General features: G+C 47.5%; 1 protein-coding gene across 1 annotated transcript in view; it reads right to left on the minus strand.

Moving 5' to 3' along the window:
• The window catches only part of IFT172 (intraflagellar transport 172), a 1,142,656-nt gene that overhangs the window by 630,673 nt on the left and 493,321 nt on the right, over window positions 1–18,662 (minus strand). The gene's annotated exons all lie outside the window — the stretch shown is intronic.

Consider the following 18,662-nt stretch of genomic DNA (forward strand, 5'->3'; position numbering starts at 1 on the left):
TTGGCAAAGAATGATCAATTGAAGAATACTGCACAAATTGTGTGAGTATCAGTACACGTATGTTAGTACTGACGAAAGCTTCACAGACCCCTAGGGCCTAAGGAGCTGAAACATGTCGACAATTCTTTAATAATACCATCAGATCCAGTAACTTGATCTCCTTTGTATGAATATATTTTAAACCAGTGGGAGCTCACCCCCATTAAAATTGTTTGGGTGTTTTTCCTCACTTTTAAATATTTTTTCCTTTTTTCATAAAGTTTGTTTTTCACACCATTTTGTGGGAACAAATCCTCTATCTCTGACACTGCACTTTGAGACCAGAGGTGCCTCTGGCTGAGGCCGGCAACCATCACAAATTGGAACACCCAATGATAACTGCCATGATGTCAATGTGGGGCGGATGAAACATATATACCGCACTCCCAAATTACATTGATTTCTTTGAGGGTTTTCTAATCACTTTTCCTACAACCAATGGTCAAAAGTGTTACAAGTGTCCTTTTTCACTACTGATTAATTTTGCTCTTACCCTGGGGAAAGAAAAGGGCACATAGATTCCTCAACCCTCCCAGCTGATTGAACTAAGTCCAAGAAACGCCTAACGCAGCCGAACAGCTTGCACTGTCTGGTAGGCAAAGCCTAAAAATAGGGACTAATATGGCCTTTTAGCATGATTTGGGAATATTAAACTTACTAGCTACTTTTAAACACTACTATTCATGCCAGAAGCATGGAGTCACGATGAAGCCTGACAAAACCAGGAAGAATAGGAGGGTCAGTAAGGAATCTAGAGCTAGATAAGAGTCTCTACCAGCTAAGGCGTTATGGAAGGTAAGTAGCTTGTTCATCTGATAGAGACTTCTAGCTGCAGATTACTACCTACCTTTGAATAGCTACCCAAGCAATGCCTACCCGGAGGTGGGTCTGTGAAACAGATTTAAACCAGGAAGTTCTGCAGGACAGAATGGGCAAAGTACCCGCCAAGACAGACATGACTGTCCAGGCAGTAGTGCTTGGTACACATGTGCAGAGATACTCATGTTGCTGCCTGACAGATGTCTAGGACAGGGACTCTGGGAGCTAACACAGTGGTTGCAACCTTGGCTCTGATGGAATGAGCATCTAAGCCTCCAGGGGACTGCTCTTTGGTCAATGTGCAGCAGAACTTTATGCAGAGCATGATCCATTGAGAGATGCTCCATTTCTGCAAGGCCTTCTCTTTCTTGGACCCAACATACCATACGAAGAGTTGATCGACCACCCGGAACTCTTCTGTGTGATCAAGGTAGAACGACATTTACCCTTCTTTTTAGAAGGGTGAGGCAAAGCGAAGGGTAGGCAAGGTGATGTTGTGGCCTACATTGAAAGGAGTCACAACCTTTCGGAAGAAGGAGGCACGAGTCTGGAGTACCAGCTTGTCACAACAGAAGTTGTTATAAGGAGGGTGTACAGAGAGTGCCTACAACACGCTGACCCACCTGGCCAATGTAATGGCCACTATAAAAGCAGTCTTGATGATTAATTACCTGGGAAGGCAGTTGAGGCTCAAAGGGCACTCACAACAAAAAGGTCAGGATCAGATTAAGTCCCACTGGGGCATGATGAATGGCCTTGGAGGAAAAATGTGTTATAGGACTTTGAGGAACCTAGCCACAACAGGTGACTTGAACAAAGAAGGTTGGATCAGCACCCACAAAAATGCTGAAATTACCAATAAATAGCCCTTGACTGTACCCAGAGCAGTGCCCCAATTTGCCAAGGATAGAACACACAGAAAAACCTGATAAAGGAGTGCAGAGAGAGGATGGATATTCCTACAAGCACAGCACGCCACAAATGTGTCCTGGTGGCAGGCATATACCGACTTGAAGAGATGCCTGGCTGCCAGAATAACATCACAGTCTTCAGGAGAAAGGTCAGAAGAAATCAACATTTGCCACTCAGTCTATAGTCATGAAGGCAGAGGCTGCACAAGTTTATGTGCAGGACCCTCCCCTGTTGCTGCGTCAGAAGAACCTCCCAAAGAGGCAGTCTGACTGCAGGACCAATGCTCATGCTCAACAGCTCGGGATACCAGATTCTTCATGCCCATTCTGGAGCCGCAAAAATGGAATGACTTGGGCCCGGTCGTCCAAGACTTCCGCCGAGCTATGCACTACCATAGTGAATTAGGCACCCTCCTCATGGTAAGGGGAGAGATCAAGCAAGTGTCTGGTGACGTGCCTAGCCCACTGGCACCCAGCAGTTCCTCATACCAGTTGGCCCCAGTTTCGTCTAACGGATGCTGGTATTCATAAGGCAACACCTCCCATTCGTCTGCTCTTGGGTCTGTTGAATGTAAAAGGCACTGGCTCCAACCCGGAGGGCATGGTCCCAGTTGGTTCCTAAACTGGTGTTGTACGTCTTCCGTCTGGCTTCGTGTCAAAGTCAGGAATGGCGATAGAGATGGCACTGCAGTGGGGCATTGGCAGCGCTGGGAGCATCAATACTGGAGCGGGCTTTGAGGAAGGTCGAAGTCTCGCATGTGGTGGTCACTGGTGATCCAACAGCGGACCCAAGTTGCCCAAGGTCAAAAACGTGAGCGAGGATCCAGTGGAGGCCTGAAGGTGCTCCAAAGGGTTAGTCCGCCCAAATATGAGATGCATGGCCTCATGGAAGTCTTTCAGTGGGGCGGGGGTCACTCCAGCTCCAGGAAAGTCAGGGATGCGTGGAGTGAAGCCTACCTCTGCTGAAGTGCAGGGCCTGGAGTGCAGACGCTCCTGCACCTCGTCCAATGATTTAGATGGGTGTGTCGTAATCAAAGACCTCTCAGACTTCTTCTTGCGGAGGGTCTTACCCAACGATGACCGCTAGGTGTGGCACCACAAGCAGTCCTGGTACCTTCCGCGCAATCGGGATCTTGAATGTCGCAGGGGTTTCTGACGTTGTGTGGCGCAGAGCTTGAGGAAATGCTCCCTCAGCACCTTTGGATGCGTGGCAGTCCTAGCAGGTCTTGGGAGTCGTGGTTCCTCTCCAAGCACCACAGACAGCGCAAGTGTGGGTCCATCAAATACATCTGCATGTGAGAAGCCCCACATTGTCTGAAACCTGTCGATTTCTTTAGGGACATCCCTGTCACACCAGGAGAGAAATCGCTCCCAAAAGAATTTGACAATAAGTCGAGAAAAAACCCAGTCAAAAAGCAACTGAGGGTAGCTCTTCACGGATCGGCGCTATATGGCGATGAAAGGTAAGAACAAACCTCTGCACACCAGGTTGGCACTAATATAACCACTACACATGCCACTTCTGTCATGGGCTGAGCCAGAGCAGAGCCAAGAGACGCCACCTACCGGCACACAGTGGTATTGATGATCAAAAACCTCTGGTTCCAGTCTGAGGAATATTCCAAGGTAAGGAATCTCCTGCTCGCAGTGTCTATCAGATACCAGGGGCCCAGACAGAAGTTCTGTCTGAGCACCGGTGCACTGATACAGGGGAGCCCTGGGGACGGTTGGGAGCTGGACCTGTGGGGGCTAAGAGAAGGAGGGCTGAAGCAATGATTCTGCAACGAGAGCATCATGGGCTGCTCGCAGCCAGCAGTGGAGAGGACTTGTGGTGGGGGGAGGTTGGGTGGGGCAGTGCCCCAGCCTCAATGTAGAGTAGCTGCTGGTCCAGCGGAGCAATTTGGTTGCCATCATCTGGGCCTGCTCACGCTGCATCTGGCGTTAGCAGGGAAAATGTGATCAGTGAGAGGGTGTGAACCTGGTGGGGCCTGAGGGAAGCAGCTGAGCAGTCTACCAAGGCCCCAAACTTGTATAGGAGATGCCTAGCGGGTGGCAAAATAACATTGAGGACTCCGTGGACAGAGGTGGGTGCACTGCGTCTTGAGACTACAGGAGCTGCAGAGAGGCCTTTAAAAAAAAAAAAAGAGGGAGCCTTAACTACCACACCTGAAATCACACAGCTGAATGTTGGGGCTCAATTAAGAATTCACAGCAGAAAATATGCAGGTGACACCAATGAAAGTGAACACCCAAGCCACCCACACAAGGAAGACGTGGGGACGTGGTATACACTGGAAATTAATAACTACTAGCTATGATTTTACTCTGAATATTGGAATGGCTGACATAAAATCATGGGAAAGTAAAAGGCGTAGCCAGGTGTGTGATTCATAAATTAGGAAGAGAAAAAAAGTGGTAGAAGGCACCCTGGCCTGGCCTAATTTGGACTCCCTTGAAGGAGGGTAGCTGGAAAATAGATTATCGTATCCTTATAGCTGGTCCCTTAATCTAGCCCACAGAGCCTAGTTCAACAATGGTCAGTTCACGACATGGGGAACGACAAGCCTATTAGGGCAACACAGTGAACGTGGATGGAGCAATATACAGAGGGGAAAATATTTAAGAACACAAACTGACAGAGGAGCTACAGGCAGCTGCCATGTATCCCTGGATACCTTGGAGGCCCAGATGTTAGCTGCAACTCATAAATCCAGGCAAACATTTGAGCACAAGATTGACTCTCTCAATTGAAGTAAGCCTTCTGAAAGCAGACCTCCGCAAAGTGAACAAATGTTCACTGGAAACAGATAAATCGGTTGACACCTTGACCGCAGAAGTGGTAAACCTGAGATTCATGGTTCGATCTCTCGCTCACTAGACCCAAAGTATGTACAACTGGTTGGAAGGTGCCACGGGTAAGTCCAGTTGCAATAAACTCAGATTAGGGGGGTTTCCGGAAAGTTTTGAGAGAAACATTTCTTGGAGCAATGAACTCAATCTGTTCTGAAGCCCGTTAACTTAATGGCGTTTTTCGCTGTTGAGAGAGCACACAGGGCACTGGCCAGATCTCCCCATTCTGGGCCAAGGGCCATAATATCCAGAATCCTTCATTATTGGGACAGGGACTCCTTTCTCCAATTGGCACAATGTAATGCAGGGGTCCATCACAAAAATCTGATAATTATAATCTTTCCAGATTATACCCGGTTTCATGACCCCCTCATGTGCCCTCTGTGTAGTGGGCCTGGCGCTCAAGGCTCATGCCGCCCTACCAGTGTGGTGTTATATGGTGCGCTATGATTCCATGCTCGAGTTTCCCCAATTCCCCCTGATTCCTTTACATCTAAACTTCAAATCATTCCCTCACACGTGAACCAATGGCTGTCTTTCTCCCATTGTTACTAGGGTGTTGGAGTGTTTTCCCTTGTGCACGTTTAGCTAAAACATAACATTAGTTTCCTGTTAAGTGATTCCATTAGTTGGTTTGCACCTGCTATCCCTGTAAGGTTAAAGACAGATTGCCACGTGTGCCACGTGCCACACGATCCCGCTGTATCCATTGGACTCTGAGCATGTATATAAACCACACCCAAACACAAGCTCATTGCTTGGCCTACACTCCCTGTGGAGCAAGCTTCCTGCCTACCCACTTACCTGAAGAATGGAGCGCACCTGAGCAGCACACTTCTCTGCTGCAGTTCAAATTTCTCCTGTGATTCCCTTGGCTCCAGCTCCCTAGACCCATCTTTCGTCTCTGCCTCCTGCTCAGTTCCTCCAGTTCCTCAGCGACTTCCTGAGTCAAGGCCTCAAGACCTTCTTCGAACTTAGGACAAGTTGTAGTACTAGGCTAAGTACTTGATATAAGGTTAGTGTGCACTATCCTTTAATAGTAGTAGCCAGACCAGAGTATTGGCATCTTCTTGACAACCCATTCACCTTGATTATTCATGCTTTGGCACTTTCCTGCAACCTTGGCCTTTGAACTGTGTTTTTACAAGGATTAGATACTTTGCTCTGTGTTTCTCTGATGAACAGTAGCACCTCCGGAACTATCCTCAGAGCGGCTGATTCCTGTATGAGCTCTGTACCGAGATCTATGTTTTGAGTTTATCCTTGGGAATGTCACTGACTCCAATCTATGTTCCAAGTGTTTCCTTGGGAGTGCCACTAACTCCAATCTATATTTCAAGTTATTCCTTGGGAGTGTATAGCTCCAATATGTGGTGCCGGTAATTCTGTTTCCTGGCTGTGTTTCTGTAAGAGACTGTAAGAACAAGTAACTTACCTTCAGTAACGCCAACAAGTAACCCTTAACAGTAGCCACAGCACAACCTTGCTGTGCCAAGGAAAGTGAAAAGCTAAGAACATCCGATAAACGGGCCTTCAAGGGATCAATCGAACTCCCTCTGCAACACTTAACAAATCTGGTTCATCTTTAGGAACAAGCAGATTTGATGGAGCGTCTTCTAGCCGAAAAAATACCATCCACCACATCCAGTGAGAGAGAGAAAGAACTCAGGATGCCCCGTTCAATCTCCATGCTTCATGAAGGTGCAGGCTCTGGAGGTGGGGGTGTAGAACCTGCCCCTGCGACTGTGAGAGGAGTTCTGCCCTGAAAGGGAGACTTAGCGGAGGGTGCGATGCGAGATGAAGAAGGTCTGTGTACCACACCCTTCTTGGCCAATCTGGGGCAATCAATATGACTTGGGCCCGGTCTTGGCGAATCTTCCTCGGAACCCGAGGAATCAAGGGTATAGGAGGAAACACGTAAAGAAGTCGAAGACTCCAATCTAATTGAAACACGTACCCCAATGCTCCCCGCATCGGATACTGGAGACTGCAGAACGATGGGCAGTGCGCATTCTCGTGAGTGAGTGTTCTAGTGAGTGTGTGTTCTCATGAGTGCAAACAGGTCCAATCGAGGAAACCCCCACCTCCTGAAAACGTGGTGGACCACCTCCAGATGGAGACTCCACTCGTGATCGGCCGAGTATTGCCGCCGGAGACTGTCCGCAGGCAGATTCAGCACTCCGGCCAGATGATTCGCAATTACGCTAATCCGATGGTCCTGAGCCCAGGACCAGAGCCGCAGAGCCTCTCTGCAGAGACGATACAACCCTACTCCTCCCGGTTTGTTAATGTACCACATCGCGGTAGTGTTGTCTGTCACAACAAGAACCGACTGACTGCGAAGGGAGGCAAGGAAGGCCTTGAGAGCTGAACGGATGGCCCGCAATTCTAGAAGATTGATATTAAGCAATCTTTCCTCTGGAGACCAAATACCCTTGATCTCCTGATACTCCAGATGAGCACCCCACCCCAGAGTGGAGGCATCCGTTATCACTGAGGCCATCGGAGAAGGAGGTTGAAACGGCTTGCCTTGAGACAGATTGCTGGAAACACTCCACCATAACAGATCCGCCACAGTGTCTCTGGAGATTCTGACCACCTCCCTGGGATCTCCATTGTGTTGAAACCACTGCCTGCGGAGGCATCACTGGAGTGCCCTCATATGCCAGCGTGCATGGTTGACCAACAGTATGCAGGAAGCGAACAGACCGAGCAGGCGCAATTCCTTCAGGACTGGAACTTCCACCCCTTCTTGAAATAACAGAGTCATAGCCTGGATGTCTAAAATCCTCTGAGAAGGCGGGAAGGCACGATTCACAGTAGTGTCCAGTACTGCCCCTAGGAACAGGTTGCGCTGAGAGGGCACCAGGTGAGATTTGGGTACATTTATCGAAAAATACAAGTCGAACAACAGCGGAGCCGTTATTTGCAGATGATGCGGCACCAAGTCTGGAGACTTCGCTTTGAGCAGCCAGTCATCCAGATAGGGGAATACCGGAATCCTCTACCTTCTAAGAGGAGCTGCAACCACCGCTATCACCTTTGTGAAGACCCTAGGTGTGGAAGTAAGGCCGAACTGAAGGACCGGAAACTGTTAGTGTTGAGATCCCACCGTAAAATGGAGATACTTCCGATGCCACTTCAGGATGGGGATGTGGAAATACACATCCTAAAAATCGATGGAAACCATTCAGTCTTCCTGCTGCAGCACTAGAAGAACCTGAGCTAGGGTCAACATCTTGAACTTCTCCTGCCTGAGGTAAAAATTCAAGACCCTGAGGTCCAGAATCGGTATCAACTGCCGTCCTTTTTCAGGATCAGGAAATATCGGGAGTAATACCCCTGACCCCTTTCCTGCCCCGGAGTCACCTCTATCACATCTTTCTGTAGCAAGGACAGGACTTCTTGCTGCAGGAGCAACAGATGGTCCTCCGAACATCAGCCATGGCGAGGAGGGTAAGGAGGGGGAAACTCCTGGAAAAGCAGGGCATACCCATTTTTGCAAAAAGTAAAGATCAGATGAAAAGATTTTTAATTTTGTAGAAAATGGGACACCAGGCCTCCTACGGGACCAACATGCTCCAAGATGGGAGATCTAGAGCTGCTTCCCTGTGGAACCAGTGGGGGAAAAAGGCCGGGGGGCCCCCACAGGCAGCCTCTTCCTTCCCTCTGTATGACTTGTACAGGGGGTTCTTGTCATGATCCCCCGCGGCGCTGCATGCATGCGGGTAGGAAGCGAATGACTACACTAACCCGCAGGCAGCTGGGCAGGCAGCCATGTTTGCCTTAGAGGTTGGACCGCAATATAAGGCCTTCCTCTAGGGGGATCCGGTGCTTGTCACCTACTTCTGTTATTCGACTCCAGCGGAGATAGTCGATGGAGCCTTTTTCGAGGAGTTTCTCTCCGCGCTGCGAGGAAGACACTGCGGATGCGTGGGAGGTTCGTTCCTGAGCCAAGGATCGTTTGGAGCAGCACGGAAGCTGCCTATCTTATCCTGCCTTTGTAGGCCAAGCATGCCTGCTAGGTTCCAGAGTGCTTCTGAGGGTCTCGGAGTTTGCGCTTGCTACGCAGTAAGCAGTTAGAGATATCAAGACTGTTGTTTGGCATTAAATCGCTCCCGCAAGTTATGCAATGAGCCTCCTGAATCATCTAGACTGTTTTGTTTCACTGTATCGCTATAGTGTGTTACGCGGTGAGCCACCAGAATTTACCAAGACTGTTTTGTGTTTTGCGCTGCTCTGCACAAAGAGCAAATAATTTAATTGCTCACCCGTCACTCCAGCTGTAGGTACCCTTCTGGTACTACTTCTTTTGGGTTCTCCGCATGGAGTATATTGATGGATAAAGAGGAGCCTGCCTTATTTCTCCACTGTGGCTCCGCTTTGGATGGGATTTTCGTTTGCCTTGCACGCAGGTGTGAGACGTATCAGGACTGCTTGTATGGTTTTCTTTACTTCAAGATTATGCACATGCTCTTATAGGAGAGAGTATTTCCACGCTGCTAAAAGGACACTCACCTTCCTTTGGTGGGGATTGACACACGTAGGCTGCCTGCTTCTCAAGGATTCATATAAATGGTTCGCATGGGAGTACAAGGGCAATATTGGGGAGGGGGTCGGGGGGAGGAATCATTTGCCGATAGTGAGAACGTATGTGGGGAAGGTTGGGTACGGAATTAATGCCTCTTCTTTTTTCTCACATACTGCATACCGTGGTCAGTATATGGGACTACCCTAGCAAGAGCCTATTCCTTGGATCCCCGGACTAACAGAGTCTGTAGGAAGAGTGCCGCAGTCTTGGGTTTTGTTAATCTTTGTTTCCTCTTTCCCTTGCGCACTGTAGGACAGGGCAGAGTGTTTCCATCCCCCTGTGGGGTAGTGCAAAGGGGATTTGAGATCTGTGCCTCGCCCCGCTGGATCTGTATCTGGCGGTTAGTGAATATCATTCTGAAACCTGACAGTTCTACTGCTGCTGCTGCCGACGGCCTTGAAATGAAGCCGCATTCCCAAATTCACATAATCTCCTGTAACCATAGCCCCTAGGCTGGGACTGAAGGCCTAAAGATCTGGCAGTAGCCCTGCTATCATTGAAACGTTGCAGAGCAGAATCCGCTTTTGTCACAAAGAGCCTGAAACCAGCAAAAGGAAATCAAGCGGAGTGGCTTGCACATACGGAGAAAACCCAGAACCACTTAACCAGGCATTCCTTCTGGTAGCCACCAAAGAGCCCATCACCCTGGTGACTGAGTCCGCCGTAACCAGTCCCGACTGGATCACCTGACGGGCTGCAGTCTGCGTATCGGTCAACACCTCCAGAAAGTGACCTTGAACCTCCTCCGGCAGCTTAGGAGCCACCTCTGGCTGTGTCCATCAAAGCGTGGGTATATCTTCCCAACAAGCATGTGGAGTTTGTAGATTTTAAGGCCATGCTTGCAAAAAACAACACTTTTTGTTGACTGTTCCAGCTTTTATCCCCTGGGGTGGAGTGGAAGGTTACCGCCGACTGTTTAGATGAATATGAAGCCTGAACCACCAAGCTCTCTGGTGAAGGGTGAGAGGTTAGAAAGCCGGATGTCCCGGAGCGGCCTTATAGCGTCTTGCCACCACTCTGGAAACTGCAGGGGCAGACAGGCTTCTGACACACTTCCAAAATTGGCTCTGTTAATGCCTTATTGAATGGGAGTAAAGGCTCTACTATGGAAGAAGGAGAGTGCAAACCCTCAGTCGGAATGTTAGACCTGACCTCTGCTGTGGGGAATTGCAGATCCAACAGGTCAGCAGCCTTCCTGATAACAGCATGATGTGGAGCCACATCCTGAGAAAGCATCGTCTTAGGGGATGTAAGTTTAAGCTCTGGGGAAGTGTGCAAACCACTGGCCTCCTGAAAACCCTCGAAGTCATCCACAGAGTCCAGGATTTCCCCCTTCTCAGCTTGCTCCTGCTGTCCCTGGAACTCTGGTTCTTCCAGCAGCCTCTGGGCCTCCCTCCTGGAGCGCATCTTCGGAATCGGCGACGGTGGCGCCAGGCTTCGAAGGAAGACCATCAGCCGTGGCCAGCGGCACAGACGAAGCCGGGAAGGTGTTGGGCCAAGACCAGACGGCGCCGGAGATTGCGGGATCAGTGTCGATAATCTCGACGCTGAGAGATGCCATGAGGGAGTCATCGGCATAAGGGGCATAAATGGTGCCTGGGCATAATGTTGGGGATGCCCAAATTAAAGGAGAGCGGACCCACAGGGCCAGCCGGCGCGCCGGATGGGTTAGCAGATTGGCAAACATACCAAACATCGCATTAAGAAAATGCGACGGATGCGCACCTGGACCCGGAAAAGGTAGGTGCGGATACGGAGCTGCGTGGTCTGGATCTGACAGAGGATGTGAGGCTTGTAGCTGTGGCGCCGGGGACACTGGAGTCGGATCAGGTGAAGCCGGAGGTGCAGGAGACATCTCCCTGGGCACCAGCGAATCCCTTGGCACCGGAGTTGCCTGCGGAGAAGGTGAGGGAGATGGCGAGATGTCATCTTTACCATGACGCCGCTGGACTGGAGAAGCCGACCTCGAAGACTTGCCTTTCGAAAAACGTTGCCGGGACCCATGACGATGCTTCTTTTTGTGCTTCTTCGACGACCTCGAGGTGTGCGAGATCCTCAACTTCGACCTCTTGCGGCCTCTTGTCTACTTTCTCGCCCGGGCCATGAATAACTACGCCTCCCTCTCCTTAAGTGCCGTTGGATTCATCCTTCGACAAGAAACATCCTTGGACGTCGATATCCGATGACAGGCACCAAAGGCAATCTTCGTGGGGGTCCAGATGGGCATATGACCCCCACATTCCGTACAGAGCTTGAACCCTGACTTCTTTTGTGTAGCCATCACACTGCTACACCACAGATTGAAACTGAAACAATGTAAACCTATAAGAAATGGAGAGTCCCAGAAAAACCGGTACACGTCGACGGCGCAGGAAAAAGGGAATGGAAGTCAGCACGCAGACGAGGTCTTCTTATGGCTCCGGTGACGTCATACGGAGTCGCGAGTGGAGCCGTCCTATTGTGACGTCCTCGTCGACATGGGAGAGCTATGAAACAGTTTCCATGGAATGCTGTTGCAGGGGTAAATTCAAAAGGTGAGGAATCCACAGGTAGATGAATCCATCAGAAGTGTATGTTACTGAAGATATTGTAAATCTATTGCTGAGAGGCCTGAACTGATTAAGTGCCTCAGTGTTATTTCTAGTGCATTGAGTCTTTGCAAAATCAGAGGTCATGGTCCTGTGCATGTCTACCTCAGACTCAGAAGGTCTCCAGTTAATGGAGTGCCGCACAGTTGCTGACCCGTGTCAGTACCGCAAATGTCTCTCTTCTTATTTTGTCCCAAACCCACTTTCCCCCAAAGGCCATGCATTGTTTAGGTAGAAGCTATTCCTTGAACGGGCCAGGACCCAGGGTAAAAGGAGGTCCAGCATCAGTTCTAGTTTTGTCTCCACGGTTGGAACCAAGTGAGTGCATGACACCCCAGATATAAAATACTTCATTGAAACTGAGCAAAAACTGAGAGCCATGATTTTAAAATAGATGCTCCTATTCCCAGCCAAGCCTGAGGTATTGCATGATGGTTGACTGCATTTTTTCCATAGCTCTGATGAAGTGTGGAAATGCTTAGAAATCAGAAACAGAGCTAGACCAAAATCGCCCATTAACAGATCCAGGAGGTCCCACAATGAATCTCAAAAAGCAAACAACTGAAGATCATGGAGTACAACTCCAGAGGACAATAGAGTGGAAGTTCAAAGAGATGGCATGCTGGGATTTGAGAAACCATTTGACACTGGCAACCCAATCCAATAGAGAAGCTGGACATAAACTTCGGTGATACCCTTGCCTAATCTGAACATGTAACTGTATTTTTTAGACAACTAAATTTAAACAAATCTATAACTGGAGGCAGGTACGAAATTGAGGCGCGGTGGTGGAGTGAGGGATCCTGTGTATTGCAGTTCCCCCGGGGGTCTACCCCCTTCTTTGGGATGAGTCGACATTCAGATACCTTTCAGATATATTTTCATCCTAATCACAGACACAGGTTATACAAGACTTTCAACCCTCTGTTCATAGGTGGTTTAGACAAAGGAAGTTTATAGTGTTCAGATGTATGTTCTTCGTAAGCATTGGGTGAGACAGGTGGTTTTTTTTAAGGATACCGACATGAATACTGAAAGAGGAATAGTGACATGGAAGATACAAAGACTTAATGAACAAGTTATTTACCTTGGGTGATGCTCTTTCTCGTAGAGACTCTCTAACCGCAGATTCCTCACCTTTTGAATATTTCCCCGGCATAAGACTGGATCTGGAAAATCTTAAGTAGTACCCCTGCATGCTGATCAGTGGTGCCACATGGCTGTGTGTCAACATTACTGCACCCCAGAAGTATCCCACAAGGCCCTATATAGGCACCATCCATGCGTGCTGAAATCAGTTGCATTCTGAACCGTCTCTGTCAGCAGATGTGGAATCCAAACTTCAGAATGGTAGTGACCAGCGTGCAGGTATCTAATTTGGAACTTTTTTTGTGAGAAGTAAGAAAAGAAAAGAGGGGATGGGGGGTTTTGGTGATGAATCTGTGGTTGGATAACGTCTGTACCAGAAAGAGCATTACCAAAGATAAGTAACTTGTTTTTCAGATAGCGACTTCTAACCCAGACTCCTCACAGATTACAAAGCCATACTTCCCAGGTAGACTCCAAGAACAAGTTACTTACCTTCGGTAACAATGTATCTGGCAGAGACATAGTCTAGCCGCAGATTCCTTAACTTGTGAATTCTCCCCAGGCGTATGACTGGATCTGGAAAATTTTCTCAGCAGTACCTCCGCATACCGGGGGGAGTGAGGCAGTGCCGCATGGCTCCGTACCATGTCGGCTCTGCATAGGGCGTCAGGGGACCCATATAAGTCCCCTCTGGGGCGATGAAGTCTGCTTCTTGTGTGAAACTTTCTGTGAACGCGGGGACACAGAGACTGGCTGTGGAAACTGTGTTAAAAAAATAAAAAAAACATCTTTACAACAACAAACGAAAAAGGGGAAAAAAGGGTATGATAATACCAACGAGGGCTATTGAGGAAAAGGCCAAAAAGTAATTGAAGCAAAAGCCATATAGAACAGTGCACAGAGGTGCATGACAGTACACAAGACAAACAACTCCTACTCCCTTAACCCTATACCAGGGGGAAAGGGTGGAACTCCTTTGACCATATACCATGAGGAAAGGGTGGAAGAAAACTCAATACAAGGTCAATGAGACCAGATTAGCGGATCTGGAGAACCCCACCACAACAGAAGTAGAATAAGGAAAAAGGGCAGACCACTCCCACACCAATGGTCAGTCAATCAGGAAGTAAGTGAAATGAAAACACCAAGACCAGACCTTAAGGTCATTTGCAGAGCGGGAAGGATGGGCGGGAAGTTAAGAAATCTGCGGCTAGACTATGTCTCTACCAGATACATCACTGCCGAAGGTAAGTAACTTGTTCATCTGATTGGACACCTAGCCGCAGACTCCTTAACTTGTGAATTAGATATCATAGCCATAGTCTCTAGGAGGAGGGTCTGCGAAGCAGTTCCACAATCAGTCCAAGAGGACTGGATGATCACGATTAAAGATCAGCCACATCACAGTGGGAGAAGTTAGGGGAAAGAGAGAAATAGCTCTCTTTTAAATGTGGCAATGACCACAACAAAAACGCAAGCAAGTAACATGCACCAAGAGTAAGGAGCATGTTTCTTAAAATCTGTGTCATGTGATCAAGGCTTCGAGCAGGCTGAAATGCGTAATGGCGACTTTGCACAAATAAATTGCTTTTGCACAAACTGTATCCGTTCCTTCGGACGAGTGGTGAGATGGAGAGCAGTGGATATATATAACCACATATATATATATATATATATTTAAAAAAATCGTCTTTCAGGGCATGACGCGTTTCATAGTTAAACTTTTTCAAATGCCTCAAAATCGTGAATGCTCGCAAATGTCCACCTTCAAACCAGCTTGTCTCACTGCGATTGGCTGAAGTAATCTTCCAGGCACTGGGGAGTATCTCGAAACTCGGCACTCCGAGTCTCAGGCAAGGCAGTAACACTGCGTTTGTACTTCCCAAGTGGGCGGTGACTGCCTCTTCTCCCCGTTGCACCTGGATCTTGCTTGTGGAGAAAATGCGGCTGACATTATATACATACATATACATATCTAGATATACAATATATATATATATATATATATATATATATATATATATATATATACACACACACATACATATACATATACACGCATACATATACATACATATACATATATACACACATACATATACATACATATACATGTACATATATACACACATACATACACATATATATACATACATATACATATATATACATACATATACATATATATACATACATATACATAGATATACATATATATACATATATATACACACACATACATATACATATATATACACACACATACATATACATATCTATATATACACATTACCTACTGATTACCTACTGATCACGTGATCAAGTGGCTGCGGCTGCGAAACGGGTTGGGTGTTTTTTGCCATTAAAACTTCACCTTGAATACAACTGGGCCTCAGCTTGTTGTCTTGTGGATACTGGTGACAACTTCTTTGCTGGATATATATATATATATATATATATATATATTCCCAAAAAATGCCCTGAGCCTCAAGGACGACACTCCATAACAGACCGATTGACCACAATCTTTTAATGCAAACCAGTGCGGGCAAATCCAATTATTTCCTTTTCCCGACGCGTTTCGGAGTGGCTGCTCCTTCTTCATAGGGGGAAACTGGCAAAAAATGTTAATAACATGGATAGTGAAATATGCTGTCAAGGGGAAAAATTAACACTACAACTACCGGCATGCAGCTCACCTGGTAGCGCATGTAAAAGCGGAAATTGAAGGTTGAGTGAACTCATTTTTGCCAGTTTCCCCCTATGAAGAAGGAGCAGCCGCTCAGAAACGCATCGGGAGAAGACAATAATTGGATTTACCAGCCCCTCATTGAACCAGAAAATAAGTAGGATTTTGTTATACATGGTTAGCCGAAGATTCTCATTCTGTTTGAAGCACTCCTGTTGTCAGACTGAGAGACTATGGGACTTCCAGCTCTTCCCATCAAGCTGGGAGTCCATAGGACACCCAGCTGGAAGACTGGAATGACTCAAGCATGTGGAACTATAAGACAATATCAGTGCTGAAGATAAATAAAGTTACCTAACTTCAGTTCTCCCGCATTGGTGCCTTCCATTGATTAACCTGCTTGAATAATTTTCCGCAATCAGGCTGGGGGTCCAGACTTTTGGCTCCCTAACGGGAAATTATTTGAGCATGTGAGTATAAAAAGGGAAAAATGCAGGAGAATTTACTCTTCACGGGAGCAGAAGGTCCTCTTATAATTAGTAACCGGAAAATCTTACCTTTTCCGAAAGCAGAAGATCAGTAAGTTCAAGTGATCACACTAGGCCAATATAACTCTCAAGAAAAGGCACTTCTTTCAGGGGTAACCCAGGGTTCGAGTCTCAGCCCGACCCACTTTAATGCCTATATGGCTCCATTGAATAAGCTCATATCGCCCTTTAACATAAACACCATCTCATATGGATGAAAGGCAGCTCATTTTCACAGCGACTCTCAGTTGGATGAATTATAACCACCGGAGGTGTAATTCTGAAAAAAACGAAATTCTACCTTTAGGCCAACAACACAATTTATTGCCTAAATTCTGGTGGCCAGCAAATACCACCCCGCCCCCCCCCCAAACACAGTAAACGTGGTTAGGAATCTAGGAATAAAATTTGATACCACCCAATTGTTTAAACAACAATCTTTGGCAGTTGCCAGTACCTTCTTCCACATCATAAAAAGCCTAAAGAAATTCTTCGATCTGATTCCTATCTCAGCAAGGCAAACTGTTGCCGATGCCCTTATTACATCTAGGCTAGATTATTGTACCAGACTCTCTGCAGGAACTAATAGATCAGTACTGCACATCTCCGGACTCAACATTAATTGGGGTAAATCCCCGATATATCCCCTCACCGACTCCACTCCAAAATTCACACCGGATTATCCCCTCAAATGGTGCGACGACACGCTTACTTATCTTGGCATAATCATCTCTCGCAACCACGAGGAGCTGATGAGAGCTAACTATGGGCGCACGCTAGATTCACTAACTGATAAAATCACAAGATGGATCGCGATGCCCCTGTCTATGGCTGGCAGAGCTTCCCTCATAAAGATGATTATATTGCCCAAGCTATATCTTTTTGTCAATATTCCCTATACCCCCAGGCGGCATTTCTTCTTGTCCATTAGGACTCAGCTCATACGACTCACCTGGGAAGGGAAACAGGCCAGGCTGCGATGGGACAACCTTATGCACCCAATCTGTACAGGCGGGTTGGAATACCAGATATGGAGTTATACTTTAGCTGCGCACAAGCCCATTTTGCCGCATACTGGATGAAGCCCCCCTTACATGTCCCACCTCGCGATTGAAGATGGCTATATGGCCCCTACCCCCTGCACCGCCTACTCATCACCCCTACAGTCCTGCGTTGCCTCACCTCCACTACTGTCCAATGCACTACCAGCGCCTGGCATGATCTAGCTGATTCAACAAAATGCACACTGATGTACGCCAAAATTTAGGGACTGGCTCCAAGACCTTATCTACTGTCAAGAGCAACTACATACTTACGCGGCTCTCCAACCCCCTTCATCCCGCCCAAAGGACATTTGGGCCCCCTTACAAACATATCTATTGGAACACACTACAGACACAGAATCTACGAAACCCTAGTAGAAATATGTCATGATGCAAAGGGAACCCCCACCCTCGTCCACACACGCCATTTACTGGAGAACACGGCACACCCCTCTCTACCCCTCCGGTGTAGAGTGCGTCATCACATCAGATATACATACTTCAAATACAGTGTATTAGTGTAAATGTCAATTTCTTGTTCCTTCACAGTTAATGTTCGTTATTATATGATTACAGATATCCGACTGCCCTTAAAGCTCATTGCTCCAACTAACGCGACCGGCCCGATGTGGTTGTAGGCGGCTTGCTGGGTATTCCCCCGCCTCTTACTTGTATTCTCTCCATACTTGACGCATCCCAATGCCGGCCCTACTGGGGATGGAGGCAGTACGCTGTGATTCACACTTATTTACCCTTAATAAAGGTTTTTCAAAAATAAAAAAGGATCAGTCCTGCACAAGCTTCAGATAGTCCAGCATGCGGCTGGTACTGAAGTGGCCCAGGAGGTTGTCCTCTTCAGCAGTGCTAGATATACTACATTGGCTGCCAATTCACAAACGTGTCCTGTTCAAGGTCCTCATCATCACTTTTAGGGCCTTTCACTCCTCGTCCCCCAATATCTTCAAACTGGTTGCAAGGCTACAGAGTATCCAGACGGCAGCAGTTAAGTTAGCACTCTCCCGAACTCGCCGATCATCAACAACACAAGCATTGGCAGACCTACATTGGCTCCCAGTACCTCAGAGGATTTTATTTAAGTCCTTATGCATCGTGTTCAAGCATTGCACAGTCAGGGCCCTAAGCCACTCCAGGACAAATTCCAATGGTACCAGCCCACCCGGACCCTCCGCTCTTCTTCCGCCAATCTTGCTAGAATACCCAGGATAAAGAAAGCGACTCAGGGCGGAAGAGCGTTTAGCGTGGCAGCAGCTCGTCTTTGGAACAGCCTCCTATTTGAAATCAGGAAAATTCACAAATTGCTGCTGTTCCGCAAGGAAATCAAGAGTTGGCTCTTTCCGATGGTATAATTTCCCAAGTGCAATAGTAACAGACTCTTGTTGGTATACCTTCCTTTTGCTCTCACGGCTGATTGCTTTCCTTTGACCTACCTCTCAGTGCCAGGATGCCGGCAGTGTTACTGTGAACTCTACAAATGATTTAAATTAATAAATAAATA

Source organism: Lissotriton helveticus, chromosome 6 (assembly GCF_964261635.1).
Source record: "Lissotriton helveticus chromosome 6, aLisHel1.1, whole genome shotgun sequence".
Taxonomy (NCBI): Eukaryota; Metazoa; Chordata; class Amphibia; order Caudata; family Salamandridae; genus Lissotriton; species Lissotriton helveticus.